Here is a 17,197-nt window from a genome sequence, read left to right as displayed (position 1 = left end):
GTTTGTCTTCTTTCCAAAAATGTCTATTTAATTCTTCTGCCCATTTTAAAATTGGCCTGTGTGTGTGTGTGTGTGCATGTATGTATATGTACAAATACAAACAACGGGATACTACTTAGCCATAAAAAAAACATGAAATCTTGCCATTTGTAACAACATGAATGGACATACAGTATACAAGTGTAAGTGAAATGTTAGTCTGAGAAAGACAAATGCTATATGATTTAACTTTTATATGGAATTTAAGATATAAAACAAACAAACAGGCAAAAAAGAGAGACAAGCAAATAAAAAAAAATCCAAGACTCTTAAACACAATGAACAAACTGGTGGTTGCCAAAGTGGAGGTGGATAGGAAAATGGGTGAAATATATAAAGGGAATTAAGAGTGCGCTTATCTTGATGCTCCTGAGAAATGTGTGGAAGTGTTGGATCATTATATAGTACACCTAGAGTAATATAATGACACCGTATCTTAACTATTCTTCAATAAGAAAGAGAAAAAGATGAAATAGAAAGATGAAATATGAACTGTGCCCTTAAGGAGCTTATATTCTAGTACAGGAGGGAAAGCATAGCTGTAACACAAAAGCATGTGGTATCATAAGTAATATACAAATAAAGTGCCTTGGGAATTCAGAGTGGAGATTGATCTTTTGTGGCTGGCACAGTGGTGAGGTTTGGTGAAATCAGAAGACTTTGTAGAGGAATGGCATTTAAATTGGCTCTCTCCAAGAAAAGATAGGATTTTGCTACATGTGGGCAGCAGGGAGAGATTGTAGACACAGAGAACAACACTAGGAAAAGCCCAGAAAAATGAAGCAGTATTCAGAACACACTGAACAGGCTGTTAGCTTGAGCCTTGCTGTGAAGGGGGGGGGGTGTGCAACAGAACACACACAGGTGGATTGGAGCCAGAGCTTTCCTCTGAGAAGAAAGGATTTTGGCTGTGAACCCACTACATATGCTGAAAATCCATGGTTTTGGTTCATCTACTTGACAATATCTGTATTCTTGGACTTTAAATTTCTGTACTATTGTCTGCTTTGGTCCACCTGCTCAGAAAGTGCAGAGCTGAGACCCAAGTATCCTGGGTTCTGGTCTTGTTTCTACCACTAGCCTAGCATGTGACCTTGAGCAAGCTGCTCAGTGCCCTCAATACTCTGCTTATTTATCTGTAATATGAGAGGTCAATTTTTTTTTACTTAAAAAAATCTAGGATTTCCTCTGGTTATTCTGTCCTGTTATTCTCTCAGCCAGGTCTCTCTACTGAATGCAATCTGAACCTACATCCTGCCCACTTTTCACTACAGCCCATTGTTGAAGCTACAAATGTCCAATAAATAACACCCCATTTCCCTCTCCTATGTTTGGAACCAATTGATAATCAAGACAGAGACAGATGATCAAACCATCAGCTTTAAATCTGCAGCCTAATTGGCTTGCCAATCGCACATCACTAAATTAGATAGACTTATTCCTCATCACAAGTTGTGCTGAGCACCCCCTGCCTCCCATCACAGGAGAGAGCCTGATTTTTCTTAAATTTTCTCCTGTATGAGCAAGTTGGAATACATGTGTCCTGTGAGCAGATTGGTTCTGGATAAAAAAAGGAGTCCTCCAAAAACGTGGAAGCCCTTGAAGCGAGCATGTCTCTTTGACTCACTAATTAAAGTCACAGTAAAGAGTGGGTGTAGGAAGGACTGGATTAGTACTGGATTAGTACTCTGCTCAGTGGTGCTCAAACTTTATTGGGTGCCACCTCCCTTGGAGGACTTGTGGAAACACAGATTGCTGAACCCTGCCCCCATCATTTGGAATTCAGTAACTCTGGGTGGGGTCCAGAGCTTGTCCTTCAATCAAGTTCCCAGGTAAGGCTGAGGCTGCTGGTCCAGGGACCCCACTTTAAAAGCCAAAGCTCTAATTGAAGGCCCTCCACAGGTAAAAATTAAAGGAGGGAAATGAAAGGGCCCTTGTAACACTTGCCTGCCTGCTTGCTTTCTTCTTTCTTTCTTTTTTCTTTCTTTCTTTCTTTCTTTCTTTCTTTCTTTCTTTCTTTCTTTCTTTCTTTCTTCTTTCTTTCATGTTTATTTTTGAGAGAGAGAAAGACACAGAGCATGAGCGGGGAAAGGGGCAGAGAGACAGGGAGACAAAGAATCCAAAGCAGGCTCCAGGCTCTGTGCCCAACTTGGGGCTTGAACTCACAAACCACAAGATTATGAGCTGAGTCAAATACGGATGCTTAACCGATTGAACCACCCAGGCACCCTATCACTTGCCTTCTTTAAATGAAAGATTTAGATTAAAATATCATGGTTAATCCTTTCACAGTGGGGAAATCAGTGAATCATTTAACAATATATATGTATATCAAATCACCACAATGTATACTTTAAATATCTTTCAATTTTATATGGCAAGTGTACCTAAATAAAGCTGAAATTAAAAAAAAATACTACAGTTATTTGTATATTTTTTCATTCTGTTTCCTGATTGTAGACTATATGTAAGGAGTATATCTTGTTCATTCCCCCAGAGCATCTACATGGGGGCCAGGCACATAATGAGCATTTAATAAATTCATGTTAAATTGAATTGAGCCTTACACATTTTCTTTTTTTGGAACAGAAAATTCTCCTTCCTTTCAGGCTAGCACTGTGCTACTTACTTCTTTAAAATTATCTTCTGGGAGGGGCGTCTGAGTGGCTCAGTTGGTTAAGCTTATGACTTCAGCTCAGGTCCTGATCTCAGGGTTTGTTCCAGCCCCATGTCAGGCTCTGTGCCAACAGCTCAGAGCCTGGAGCCTCCTTTGGTTTCTGTGTCTCCATCTCTCTATCCCCTCCCCTGCTCATGCTCTGTCTCTCTCTCTCTCTAAAAAATAAACATTTAAAATAAATAAATAAATAAATAAAATTATCTTCTGGGAGACTTCCTTGGCAAACAGCATTTCTCTCCATCTGGAACTATATCTAGAAATGTATCTAGATCTGCACCCAGCTTCTAGACCTGTTCCCAGGCACTTGTAGTTTTGCCTTTGGGGCTATTTCTGAGTTTGGTGATTATACTGTCTCTTCTGTCACAGTGGAATCTTGCACAGGGCAAGGAATATTTTCTCCCCTTTCTCTAGACCCAACAGTAAGAACAGTGTTGTTCATTCAAAGAGCAATAAGGAAAGTACAGCTCTGGGGCAGGAGAATGCCTGAAACGTGCTCCACTGGTCCCAGTCCAACTATTCCCAAGGGATCTGGGGTGGGGCCAGAAGTAGTGAAATTGGCAGAAGGCCCAACTAGCTCTAGCTGCCTCCAGGGGATCCCTGAAGATGAGACTGGGTCCAGTGTGGGCATAACAGGCTTTCTTGAAGGAGAGATTTATGGTTGGCATAGGAAGGCCAGTTTTTATCTATTGTATTTATGTATGGGGCCTGCCCTGGGAGTGAGGAATAAGAAACTAATTTCTTACTTTAGAATTTCTCATTTTCTCAACCGAGTAGGTGATTCCAGGGAAGCCTGCTAGAGGCAGGATTACCATATACTTACCAACTCCTTTACATGCTTTTTTGTTTGTTTGTTTGTTTGTTTGTTTGTCTAATTTTCTGGGTTTTTTAATTTACTTTTTTATTTTTTTAAATTTACATGCTTTTTTGAGACTGGTGCAAAAATATTGTGAGAGAATCTAAGATTATTTAGGAAGAGAGAAATGGGGAGAAAAACAGATGAAAATAGAAGGAATTAGAAACTGGACAGGGATGAAGACATCATTACTTTGGAAGGGAAGGTAGGAGTAGAAACTGAGAAAGAGGTATCGATCAAGAGACACTTTCTGTTGGAGGATGCCTATGGAGAAAATTGGCAAATAAAAGAGGGTCAGGTGAATTGGAAAATAAAAGAGACAGTAATTCTATGCTACAGGCACCTTTAAGAGTCATGAAAGAATAAGAATATTGTGCGGGATGTGTGTTTTCACACATGAAGGGTATTTATGAGTTAGGTTTGTATTGTGTATTGTGCCATGGAGCAAGATTCCTAAATCAGGAAGGGCTAAGATATGATTATCATACCATCTGGAGGACAGACAGACAGAAGGGTGTGGACAGACAGGCTCTTTTGGGGAGACAGTTGTAGCACCTTCTACAGTCATCTAGATCTTTCTCTTCAAAGAATGGTCCATGGGCCAGCAACGTGGGTGTCACCTGGGAGCTTCATAGAAATGCAGAATCTCAGACCTCAACCCAGAGCGACTAAGTCAGAATGTGTGCTTTTAACAGGCTCCCAAGTGATTTGTATGCTCTTTGGGGTGTGAGAAGCACAGGCCTTAGATAATCGATGATAGGTGTGTGGCCTCAGAGGAGCACTCAGGAAGGTTTGAAAACTTTGGAATTGGGAGCACAAGAGGAGACACCTAGGCCAGGGAAATTTAATTTGGGGAAGAGGGAGAAATGTGGGCCCTGGCTGCCCTCCTGTCTCCTGGCCTCCCACAACAGTCACTGTGCCAGGGTTTGGCACTATGCCCACTTTGGGAAAAGCTCTGCTGTGCCCATGCTGGAGCGTGACTGGACCTCAGGGGCTACTCAGCGGCAAGCATTGCATGGGTCCACTGCTGCCAATTCTGTTACACCACTACTTCATGTGATGGCCTGAAAGGGTCTGTGGAGGTCATATCAGTCATGCCCAGCCTCAGCTTGTACTGTCCCTTAATGAAATGAGTGATAAGGCGATGATAGTGATTGAAGAGACTATGGAGGTTGGGGGAATTGAAATAGGAGTTCTTAACTTACTGTCATAGAAATTAGGATCCTTTCATCTTTCAAAAGTTTAAGGAGAGTCAAGATGATTGTGTAAGTGGCATACCCTGGTAACAACCAAATTAATGCTTTTTAAGGGATCTTTTGATGATTTTTAATGAGTTAATAACAAAATATATGAGAACATAATTCCAGACCCCTGGACTGATAAGCAATGTAATAATGTTACCAGGGGTCATTTGAGAATTTTATTCAGCCTTTGAGGGTCTGTGTACCACATTCGCAATCAGAATGAGTGATAGAGAGACCAATATTGAAGGAAAATAGATTGAGATTGAACATAAGGAAGAATTTTCCGAGATTAGAGGGTAATGGAGGGAGATGGGAGGGTGCAGTATCTTTGGCCGAGGACATGGCTATCTCACTTGGCTTTGGAATACTAAGATGGGCTCCTACCTAGAAACAAGGAAGTCTAAAAAATGAACTATTGAAATTTTTTTATCCCAAGAAATCTTCAGTCAACTCTCAAAATAAAAGGCTGAGGTGGATATGTGGTGTATGTAAGGTGGTGAGGTATGGAGATGATGAGTGGCAGAAGGAAAAAAAAATATTTTTAGAGCATTGAAATCTGCTAACAATTTTATTTAAAAAAAATTTAACGTTTTATTTAGAAACAGGGAGAGACAGAGCATGAACGGGGGAGGGTCAGAGAGAGAGGGAGACACAGAATCTGAAACAGGCTCCAGGTTCTGAGCAGTCAGCACAGAGCCCGACTCGGGGCTCGAACTCACGGACAGTGAGATCGTGACCTGAGCCGAAGTTGGACGCTTAACCGACTGAGCCACCCAGGTGCCCCTGAAATCTGCTAACAATTTTAAAATAGGGCTTGGATTTAGGGGAATAAATTGTATGTTAGGATTGAAATAAGAGCTTTAGGTTTCCATGTACTTCTCTCTCCATGTATTTATCTTGTCTCATTGATGAGATTTAAAAACCTCTTAAGGGAAAAGAAAAACTTTTTTATGTATTACTTCTTTATATCCCCAATGCCCCCAAAATGGTGATGATAGTAATAGCTACCATTTGTTCAGTACTATGCCCTATACGTTTCTCCAAATACTGTACATAATCACCTATTAAATACAGAATTTCTATGAGCGAATATTGTTATGCTCACTTTACTAAAGTTGAAAATAAGGCTCAGAGAGGTTAAGTAATTTGTGCCAAGTGAGTAGTGAAGCTAGGATTTGTATCAAGTTTGGGCAAAGTCTCCTGTTGCCAATCCCTGAGCTATACATAGTCTGCATAGAGTAACAGATCAGTAAGGATAGATGATCATTGAAACTTGATGGCATAGAGATAATTTAAAGGCAGTGGATAATTACAAATAGTGAATAATTAGAAAAAAATTTCTGTTTCTTTTGTGGCATGTAGTCAGACACACACTCAATGAGACATGTAAGATTATATTCAGACATTCTCTTATTCACCTTCACTGTGCACCACCCTGCAGTCAAGAGCTTGGAAAGAGTGCAACTGGGTAAATATATTCATAAAGTACCACAGCCAAAGTCATGTGTGTGTGCCTACTATATGGACATATGTGTTTTAATCTGAATGGAATGTGCACCAAGTAGTAGGTATGTTTTTCTCGGTAGGTCTATACACATGAGGATATTTGTTAGACTTTTTGGGTATGGTATGTACGTGTGTGTGTGTGTGTGTGTACAAATCCTGAAGGAGTTCAATGGGGTATAAAGAACTAGCTGCCTTCCACTCTTGGCCGTGGTTGGTCTTTTTATACCAAACCCTGATATTCACTTTTCATTACTTCTCTAGGAAACATCAATGAGTTTTCTTTCTTGGAAGATTATGGCTAAGATTCTGGGTTACTTGGAGCCCCTATAAATATGCTACAATCAGAAGAGGTTTGCGGAGAAAGAGAAACAGCAGCCGCAAGGCAATCATCTCTTGTCTTTTACTTTCTAGCCTAATTCACAGCTGCCCTTGCATGCACACCACTCGTGAAACCACCTCCTCTCTCCTAGAACCCCTCATGGAAGGTACTAAGAGAAGACATTTTATTTGCTTCTTTGCTTTCAAGTGGGACTCTATTTGAGCCATCTCAGAAATAGGAGAATTAAATATTATACTAATTTAGGAATCTAGAGTTGAGATTGTGAAAAACTGGTCATTTGTGGAACTAATTTCATAAAAAAGCAATGAACTTTGACAGAAGCTGGGATAGTAAGAGGAGCTGAGTGTCTCTGTTTACATCTTTAGAAAACCTGCAGCAAAAGTCCTGGAAATAGAGACAGGATGATCTGCACTTGGTTTAAAAGCAGACAGAGCACAGGAACCCCCTCCCCTACCTTCCAATGCTAGTACCTGGGAGACTTTTTAATGAGGGATTTTTATGACAAACTTTACCTTACATCTGATATTTCACAACATCTCTTTTCCGGAGAAGGATGAAATACAGATATTTATTGACATACAGCATCAGAAGATGAGGAACATTTGCTATAGTGATGGACATAAAAAGGGTTTCTCCCTTTCCCTGGGTATGCAAATTTCCTGACTTAATTTGTGTACTTTATGCTTGTCTGTATTTTGTTCTCTCCTCATTAATGAGATTAAGAAATCATTTCATTAAGAAAGGACTTAGTAGATGGGAGACAGGAGAGGAAAGACATATAGATGGAGACATAATGGGTGCCCTGTACCATTTGAACCCCATACCCCTTCAAGAAGACCAGGTACAAGAGAAGTGGGGATAAATGGAACCTGATATGGGACACAGGTCCTGGCTCCTGTCTTCTGTATTCATAACCTCCAGCTTCTGCAGTTTTACTTTGAATTTCACTGGTCTTTGCCTTTCAGTCTCTCATGTTGAACAGAAATTCAGTATCAAATGATGCCCAAAGTCAAGAAATCCTTCCTAGTAACTGTGTTTTTCCCTTGGAAAAACATGCTCTCAGTATCTGAGTACTGATATCCTACACAGTCATCACAGTCCAGTTTAAATGTTACCTCTGTTCACACCTTCCTGGGTAATCTGTATCAGAAGCAATTTATTTCCTTTGATATCCTCTAATCTTTTGTTTCAGTCTTAACCATAGCTGTCTTTTCCCACACTGTCTTCAGTTGTGGTTACCCTGTGTCTTCCCTTTCTCCCTCACTCAACTGTAAGCTTCTGGGGTGGGAAGACTGTGCCCTGTATATTTTTATATTCTCTCCACAGGGCTTAACACAGAGCTAGAGAACTGTTAAATAACTTTCATTCATGGTATACAGTTGTAGGGAAAGAGGCCATGGGTAGACATGTAGAAGTAGGAGCATTATGAATATTAATTAAAGATATATTGTTAACATAACATGTACCACATGATACTTTCAGGTATAGACCATATTATTAGGAAATTTTTGTCCCACCAGTAAATTTATTCCTATACAAAGTATTTATTTACCATTAATTCTTTTCCTCATTCAAATATAGAGTTTTTCCTAATGAGAAATAGACAAAAAAGAAGACAAATGTTGAAAAAGTACAGAGTGTGATAAACGCCTGAAAAAAACAACAACAACAACAACAACAAGGTCTTATGAAAAGAAATAACAGGGATTTTTCATTATTTTATTTTTATTTTTTTTAAGTTTATTTATTTTGAAAGAGAGAGAGTGAATGGGAAAGGGGCAGAGAGAGAGAGAGAAAGAGAGCAGGAGAGAGAAAGAGAGAGAGAGAGATAAAATCCCAAGCAGACTCTGCACTGTCAGTGCGCAGAGCCCGATGTGGGGCTTGAACTCATGAACAGTGAGATCATGACCTGAGCTGAAACCAAGAGTCAGATGCTTAACCGACTGAGCTACACAGATGCCCAGGAAATTTTTCTTAGATGTTAGGAAAGGCATTTATGGTCTCTGTCATATATTTATCTGTCTGTTTATAATTGACTAATCAGCCCTTAGTACAGTCTGGATCACAGGTGTTTGCTTGGTGCAAAAATGGAAAATACACACCTAAGGATTACAAGTTTGAAAACAACTCTCGCACTTCTTGCACTATTTCTGTGACTTCGGTGATCACTTATGTTTACTTTATATCAACAGAATAGTCCTTTTTGGAATGTATATATGTATATATTTTGTCTGATTATTCACTATAATCAGAAAAGCATTCCCCAACTGCATTTAATCTATCTATGTCTCTTACTAGACATAGGAAACAACATAAGGTCTTATCAATTATTTAAAATGAACTAAGGACCTATCATCTATCTGGAAGCTGAATTCAATACACTAATTAAGAAAGGAGGGTGAATTTTCTGACCAAGTATCACTAGTTTTAAGTCCTCTTGTCTGCTCTGCCATAACTAGGACCAGAGTTTGGTTCAGGCAGTTTTGGGGTTCCTCCTAACAACTTGCTCTCCCCTCCTCCTCCCTATGCCTAAGGTGAAACTTGTGAGGTACTAAGAACTTGGTCCAAGGGGCACCACACAGTCTCTAATATCTGAAAGCAAGAAAAGTGTGGGGGCACCTAGAACAAACAATCCTAAAATTTGTATGGAACACAAAAGACCCCAAATAGCTAAAGCAATCCTGAAAAAAATGGAAGCATCATATTCTGGATTTCAAGTTATTTTACAAAGCTATAATCATCAAGACAGTATGATACTATCAGAAAAACAGACAGATAGATCAATGGCACAGAATAGAAAACACAGAAGTGGGCCCACAACCATATGGGAAATTCATCTTCAACAAAGCAGGAAAGAATATCCAGTGGGAAAAGACAGTATCATCAACAAATGGTGTTAGAAAAACTGGACAGCAACATGCAGAAGAATAGAACTGGACCACTTTCTTACACCATACACAAAAATAAATTCAAAATGGAGGAAAGAACTAAACTTAAGATAGGAAACCATCAAAATCCCAGAATATATAGGCAGTAACCTCTTTGACCTTGGCTACAGCTTCTTACTAGAAATGTTTCCAAAGGCAAGGGAAACAAAGGCAAACATGAACTATTGGAACTTCATCAAGATAAAAAGCTTCTGCACAGCAAAAGAAACAATCAACTGGGGTGCCTGGGTGGCTCAGTCGGTTAAGCATCCAACTTTGGCTCAGGTCATGATCTCACGGTTCGAGAGTTAGGGCCCCGCATCAGGCTATATGCTGACAGCTCAGAGCCTGGAGCCTGCTTTGAATTCTGTGTCTTCCTCTCTCTCTGTTCCTCTCTCTTGCTCTCTCTCTCTCTCTCTCAAAAGTAAATAAAGGTTAAAAAAAAAGAACAATAAAAAAACTGAAAGGCAGTCTATGGAATGAGAGAAATATGCAAATGACATATCTGATAAAGAGTTAGTATCCAAAATCTATAAACAACTTATCAAACTCAATACCCAAAAAACAAGCAACCCAGTTAAGAAATGGACACAAGACATGAATAGATACTTTTCCAAAGAAGACACCCAGATGGATAACAGACACATGAAAAGATGCTCAACATCACTCATTATCAGGGAAATGCAGATCAAAAGAACCATGAGATACCACCTCACACAGGTCAGAATGGCTAAAAGAAACAATAAGTGTTAGCAAGGAGTGGAGAAAGGGGAACATTCTTGCACTGCTGGTGGGAATGCAAACTGGTGCAGCCACTCTGGAGAACAGTAGAGAGGTTCCTCAAAAAACTGAAAGTAGAACTACCCTGTCCTTAAGCAATTGCACTATTAGTTATTTACCCAAAGGATACAAAAATATAGATTCAAAGGCCTACATGCACCCTGATGTTTATAGCAGCATCATCAACAATGGCCAGACTATGGAGAGAGTCCAAATGTTCATCAACTAATGAATGGATAAAGAGATGTGGTATATATATATATATATATATATATATACACACACACACACACACATATATACATATACACATATATACACATACACACATATATACATATACACAGGTATACACACACACACACATATACATATAAAATGGAATATAACTCAGCCATCAAAAAGAATAAAATCTTGTCATTTGGAATGATGTGGATGGAGCTCGAATGCATTATGCTAAGTGAAATATGTCAATCAGAGAGAGAAAAATACCATATGATTTCACTCATATATGGAACTTAAGAAACAAAACAGATGAACATATGGGAAGGGGGTGGTGGGAAAGAAGAGAGGTAAACCAACCACAAGATACTCTTAATGATAGAGAACAAACTGTAAGTTGACGGAAGGAGATGTTTAGTAGATGGGTGATGGTATTAAGGAGGGCATTTGTTGGGGTGAGCACTGAGTGTTGTATGTAAGTGATAAATCACTAAATTCTACTCCTGAAACCAATATTGCACTGTATATTAACTAAAATTTAAATTAAAAAAAAAGTACATGGGGGTGAGGGGCAGTTAGTAAGAGCTAAAGATGGATCTGGAAGAAGGACATGGAGAGAGGTGACAGGGTACCTAGAGAGCCACTGTCTTTGGGGTTGGGAAAGAGGTGGAACTCTGTGCTCCAGCCTATTTGCTCAGCACAGGTAATACCCACGAAGCCACCCCCAACACCACAAACTTCCCACTGTGAAAGGAATTTGCACTACCTCCATGCTCTCACTCTCCTAGTGGTTTACTGACTAGGGGTGGCCCAGCTGGGAGAGTTTGTACTCTGCTAGCAGAAGTCAAGCCGAGAGACTGTGTCCTGAGCCTGTGCCTGATCCTGAGAATCTGAACTACAGGTGCCCAGCAGCTTACACTTAGTGTCCTTGCATACCGGTTTGGGCTGTGATTCAGAAGCATAAACATGTCTCTGATTCCAAGGTTTTATTTTACTGTCACTACACCTGAATGTAGTTTTTCCATGTAGATTTGATAAAGAGAAGACAGAAAGAAAGAAAGAAAAAAAGAAAGAAGAAAGAACGAAAGAAAGAAATCAAAACAAAGTAAAGAAGATGGATTACCAAGAGAAGATTGGCAAACTGTCTAAACACAGACCAGAGTTCTCACAGGACAGAGCGGTCTCAGAATAAATGAACTGCCTCAAAGTTTTCACTATTCATTCCTGAGAGAAATTTGGCATAGGGACAGTTTTTAAACTCTTATGCTTTAAGCAATATTATCTTTCCCCACCTTTTGCTTAGCAATCCAAGATTGTATATTTTGGGAGCACATTATTCATGACATATTAAAGCAAAGCAATACTAGTGAATTATTCACTGAGAAGTTATTTCCATTTACAATTTTGACCTCAGCTAAAATTCCCAGTATTATAGCAAGTTTCTTGCCATTTTGTCAAAATAAATGAACATTCCTCACAAGTTTCCAGTAAATAGCATGTGTGAAGGCTGAATTAAATATTCCCAATCTTAATTTAACTGCTACTACCATTTTGTAATATTCATTTGTTTTAAGAAATGACTAATTTTTTAAGAAATGTTTTTTACTATATTCTCATTATTCACTATTTTTCATTATTTTGCTATTTACTATTGCATTTACTGTCTCAAATGATATTTTCCCTTGGGGTTGTATTATAATATTAAGAAGGTACAATTTCTCTAAATGGCTCACTCTAAAACTGGTAATTACAACCCCCCTTTAATTCTTTAAATTCTGGAAATAGCCATTTTATATAAATGGGAAAACCTACCATGTAATTATTGATATTTACTGATACCCTAATAATTATTGTGCTTTGAAAATAGTAGGCAATTCAATAGTGATTCTAATTCCCATTTCTAGCTTAGACAACCAAACAAAACATTTCTGGGAGGAGGAACTAGTACTTTCAGCCCATTGTTTATTTCTGTAGCTTCTTATTTTCACATGATCTCACACCGCTCTAACTACATTGAACTACACTGGCAGACCCCAGGATATGGTATGTTCTTTCTTAACATTTGCACATAACTTTTTCTGTGAGGCTTTTCCTCCAACTAATTTCCCCTAGCTAAATCCTCACAGACCTTTGGTTTCAACAAGCCATCACCTCCCCTAAGAATCTTTATTGAATGTCCTTAAGACTGACCTAGGTGTCCTTTCTATATGTTTCAGTAACACCTTGTCATTCCCTGGATTTAGACTTATGTCAACCTGTCCCCCACCTCCAACCCATAAACTCCTTAATCTCAAGGATTATTACTAGCTTCCCTTTGTATCCCCAGTCTCCAGTTAGTAATGAGTGCTTAATGTAAATGCCCTGAATGAATTAGCAACTAGGTGGATCATGAGACTACCTGGAAGTCCCCTAAATACCTTTCATTCATTTTCCAGGGTCAAGATCTTCCTGTATATTATGAAAGCTAGTTTCCCTTTAGGAAAGGCAAAGTGAAGAACAGACTGGAACTCAAGCTCCCAGAGGAAATGAGGAAAGGTCATTAATTGAATTATTGTTTAATTATCTTGATGTCTAACTAATTTCCATTTTAGTGTGTAAGGCAACATTTTAACATCAGTTATAGTGAAGATAAGAAAAATTCAGATTGTTTTCTGATAAATAAAATATTTCTCACAGCTAGTTATTATACTAAGGGAAAAGAAAGAACAACAGTTTGTATTTATACTTTTTGTTTATTAAAATTTCTTGTAGTTCCCATAAAATGCAGGTATAAAAAATAAAGCACATTTTCTTGCAAAAGAAAAGGAAGACTAAATTATGGTATCAAACAGATGTGGATAATTTATTTTAGTTATAAAATACTGACATTAGAAATAGGTTGTATCAAAGAATTTTATCTGTTTTAAAAAGAAAAAAATATTTTGTTTCAAAAAATACTGCAAATACTGCATCATCTTACCCATTAATTTTTTTTAAGTTCACATTAACCTGAGATAGATTTATATGAAAATTTTAGAAAATTTCTCCTTTTTAATGTTGAAAATATTTTCAGGTTTACTTTAGAATTCCAGCTGTCAAAATGATCTTCAATTAAATCATATTTGGTAGCAACAATGATTGACATTGAACATGTCAACTCAAACACATCAAGCTAAAAGTGAGAGAAAATTTGCATCTTGTCCTTAGACTTGGAAGACATAAATTCCACCAATTTGTAGTTTGGTTCAGGTGAGGTCATTTATTGTATGGGTCACATTTTTAAGAAGAGCTATTTAAAAAACATTTTGTATGACACCAAAAGCCACACGACCCTTCTATGCCAGCACCTCCAGTGTTGGGGACTAGGAAAGAGAAGGGGGTTGGAGTGGGCGATGGCATTTCAGGAGCCAAAGGGAATAAGGGGTGCCAGTGGAAAGAACTCTAAGAGGAGTTTCCTGAATTCAGAAATTCATGGGTTCTTGCTGGAGCCAAAGACTCCCCCAGCCTGGGAAGCCCCAGGACCCAGGGCCAGATCTAAAGGGAGAGCCATTGTCTGCCACCTTCTTGTGGATGCAGAGCTCTTCCCACATCACTGCTGACAAGGTTCTGCTCAAGCCCATAGCATAGTGGTCCTTCCCCGCTAGTGGAAATTGCACATTTCAGGTGAAATGATGTTTGTTTCTCCTACCTCATCTTTCTCGCCATCTCACCTGGTTTCTGGAGCCACTCGTGACCTCCTAAGGCTGGGAGTCTTCTTGAGATTTCACCCTCTTTGCCATTACCTGACATTTTAAGTTCTGCTTTGGGGGATATGCAGTGGAGACAAGGGCTGAGATCAAGATATTGACCCAAAAGAGCAATTTCTCTTTCTCCTTGGGTTCCATCTACAACCTTAGATACCCTTTGGAAACTACCTGGGAGTTTTCAAACACAGACAGCAGGGGCTAATGGCATTCCTGGAGAAAATAGATCTGGAGTAGAACAGGCATTATTCATCTAGGCTTCTGCAAATTTGCAGATAAACTCAGTTCATCAACCTCAGCAGTGAGATCGATTGGCATGAGCCAGGAGGTTAGAGACAGGGATGATGGAGGGAAAAGGCATATTTGAAAAATGCTGACAGGACTTATCTACTAGCTCTGTAATCCCTCCCACCCACCAGGCTGCCCTTGGCCCTCCCCTTCTACTACTCAATGCTCATTAGTGACTTCCTGACTTTGGGGAGACACCCATGGGGTCAAGTTGCATTGAGTGGGCAAGAAGAGGGGAGGTGGAGGGTGGGCACCAAGTAAAGGAGGCAAGAGGAGGGGATTGACTGAGATTTTAGCTGGGGACCTATGGTCACTGGGGTGCTTGAAAGTTTGGCAGGGGAAACTGTACTGGCAGCAGATACTAATTGCTGGGGGTGAGTGAGCAAGTGTGGGGAGGGGAGGGAATATTGAAAGAGACTGGGTTCCACTGCTTTAGTTTTGAGAGACCTGGTGAAATAAAATCCAATGACTTTATTTGAGAACTTCCTATGTATAAGAAGGATTATAGGTGCCGAGAGGGAATAAAAGATGGACACACATAATTTCTGATCCCTTTCCTATCTCTTCCCTAGACTGGTTGCCCATGTGTTCCTATCTGAGGGGTGCAAGGAGCCCATGGCCAATTGTTGTCCAGGGTGCAGAGGCAAAGATTACAGGCTTTCTGTATTCACACCCCACTCCCCTCCAGCAAAGCACCACCAGTGGGCCTCCTGCCTCTCCTCACTTCTCTTCTTACAGAATGCTCCAGACACATTGATACCAAGTAAAAGGGGACTTATAGTGCCCTTCCAGAATTTCCAGTGAATCCCAATTGATGGACTGGGGGAGGGGGGAGGACAAAACCTCAAGAAATGACCAGCCATCATGGCAGGAAGGGAGGCAACCCACATCTGGAGTCCTAGAGAATGTGCTGTGAGGAGAGTGCTTCAGTCAGAGCCTAAGCTACAGGCTAACCTGCCAACCAGCCATCTTCCACTCAAAGTGCTGCCGGAAAAGTCCCCTTCCCACCCTCCATGCCAGCCTACACTTGTAACCACAGGGTGGCAGGGGGAGGCAGAAGGAAGAATGGATACAGGGACAGAAATGTCCAGTAAATTCAAGCCAAGACTGACAGATGGGGTCAATAAGGCGAGCCAGTCTTAGCACCCTGTAGAGTCCAATAGATCAAGACACAGAGTCAACAGAGACAGTGGGCAGTGGAACATACAGGGAGACAGACCCAGAGACAAAAGAGAGGAAAAAGAGGAATATCCAGAGAGCAGAGTGAAAGATCCAAGACAGATACAAAGTGACACCCAGAGACCAGAGATATTAGAGACAGACACTGTCTCAGAGACAAAAGTTGGACCCCGGCTCAGGGGGTCTGAAAGCCATACACCCAGAGCCAAAGACAGATCCATCAACATGAGGCCAGGGCTGAGGAAATAGCCAGGGAAGTGCACACAGAGAGGGAGGGAAAGGCAGACAGAGAAGGAAAGGGAGGTGGTGGGGACCACAGGGGGAGGCAGTGAGAAGGGACTGATAGAGGTTGCAAAAGGTGGGATGCAGAATCTGAGTCAAGGATTCTGCTGACCTCTCAGAGATAATTTAGGGTATAGGGGACCTATCTGGGATGTAATTTCGGGTATAAGGGGGGATTTCAACACTGTCAGGTAGAGGCAGTAATGCCCCTTTTTCCTGAGACTAATGGCTTCTTGGGTCCATCATTTGTGTATTCAGACCATACTCTAAGTAGGCTACATCTTCTCCATCTCTGATAAGTCTTGCTTCTGTTTGAAGATTAGTGTTATGGGAAGGAGGAGGTACCTTCCTTTGGTCACTATTCCAGGGTCTTGGAAGCTCTACGTTTTGAATGCCTAGAGCAGGAAGCTCTCTAGGCAAGGACTGTATCTTTTTCTTTATTCCTCCAGCACCATGCTCAATGCATATTCAGTTAGAATGTGCTATGAATACTGAGAGATTGTCTCAGGAAATTTCTCCTGGTGAAGCTTAAGCCAATTCTCTTTTAGTTTTATTCATACAGTGATGGGAAACATGGGTGAGGCAGTAGAATAAATGGTGTTGGTAGAGGAACATAGCAGGAGATTTTGGAAGAGATGGCTGGGGAGGGTGCTTCTATCCTTGTTTAAAGGACTCCTGAGTGTTCTCTTTAGCTGGATATGGAACTGGCCTCCAAATCACCACAGGCTGACTCCAAGTGGCTCCCCACACTTTCCTCCTGCCAACCAGGACCTCCTCCATACCCAGGACCCCAGGAAGCTTTCTTACTTCTAAATTCACATTTTGCTGTCACAAAATCCTGAACAAAGTCCCATTTAAGTCCTCACTCCACCAACTCACCCAGACAGGATCCCACTAGTCTTCCATTGCCCACCTCCAGCTTTCCTCCAGGATTCCAGCTAAGCCACCTCCATCATCTCCAACCCTTTCCTTGCCCTGGCCTGAGCAAGATAGGAACCCCAGAAGCCACACCTCCCTAGGGTCCTGCCTCCCCAGGGCCCCACCTCCTGAGGGCCCCAACTGTCTGCCACTCTCTAAGCTCCACTCCAACTCCTGACTCTGCTTGGCCAACCTCCTTACCTGTCCCTGGGTTTGACTT

The sequence above is a fragment of the Panthera tigris genome, chromosome B4 (genome assembly GCF_018350195.1).
Source record: "Panthera tigris isolate Pti1 chromosome B4, P.tigris_Pti1_mat1.1, whole genome shotgun sequence".
Taxonomy (NCBI): domain Eukaryota; kingdom Metazoa; phylum Chordata; class Mammalia; order Carnivora; family Felidae; genus Panthera; species Panthera tigris.
The sequence above is the reverse complement of the archived record's forward strand: the minus strand, read 5'-3'. Positions refer to the sequence as shown.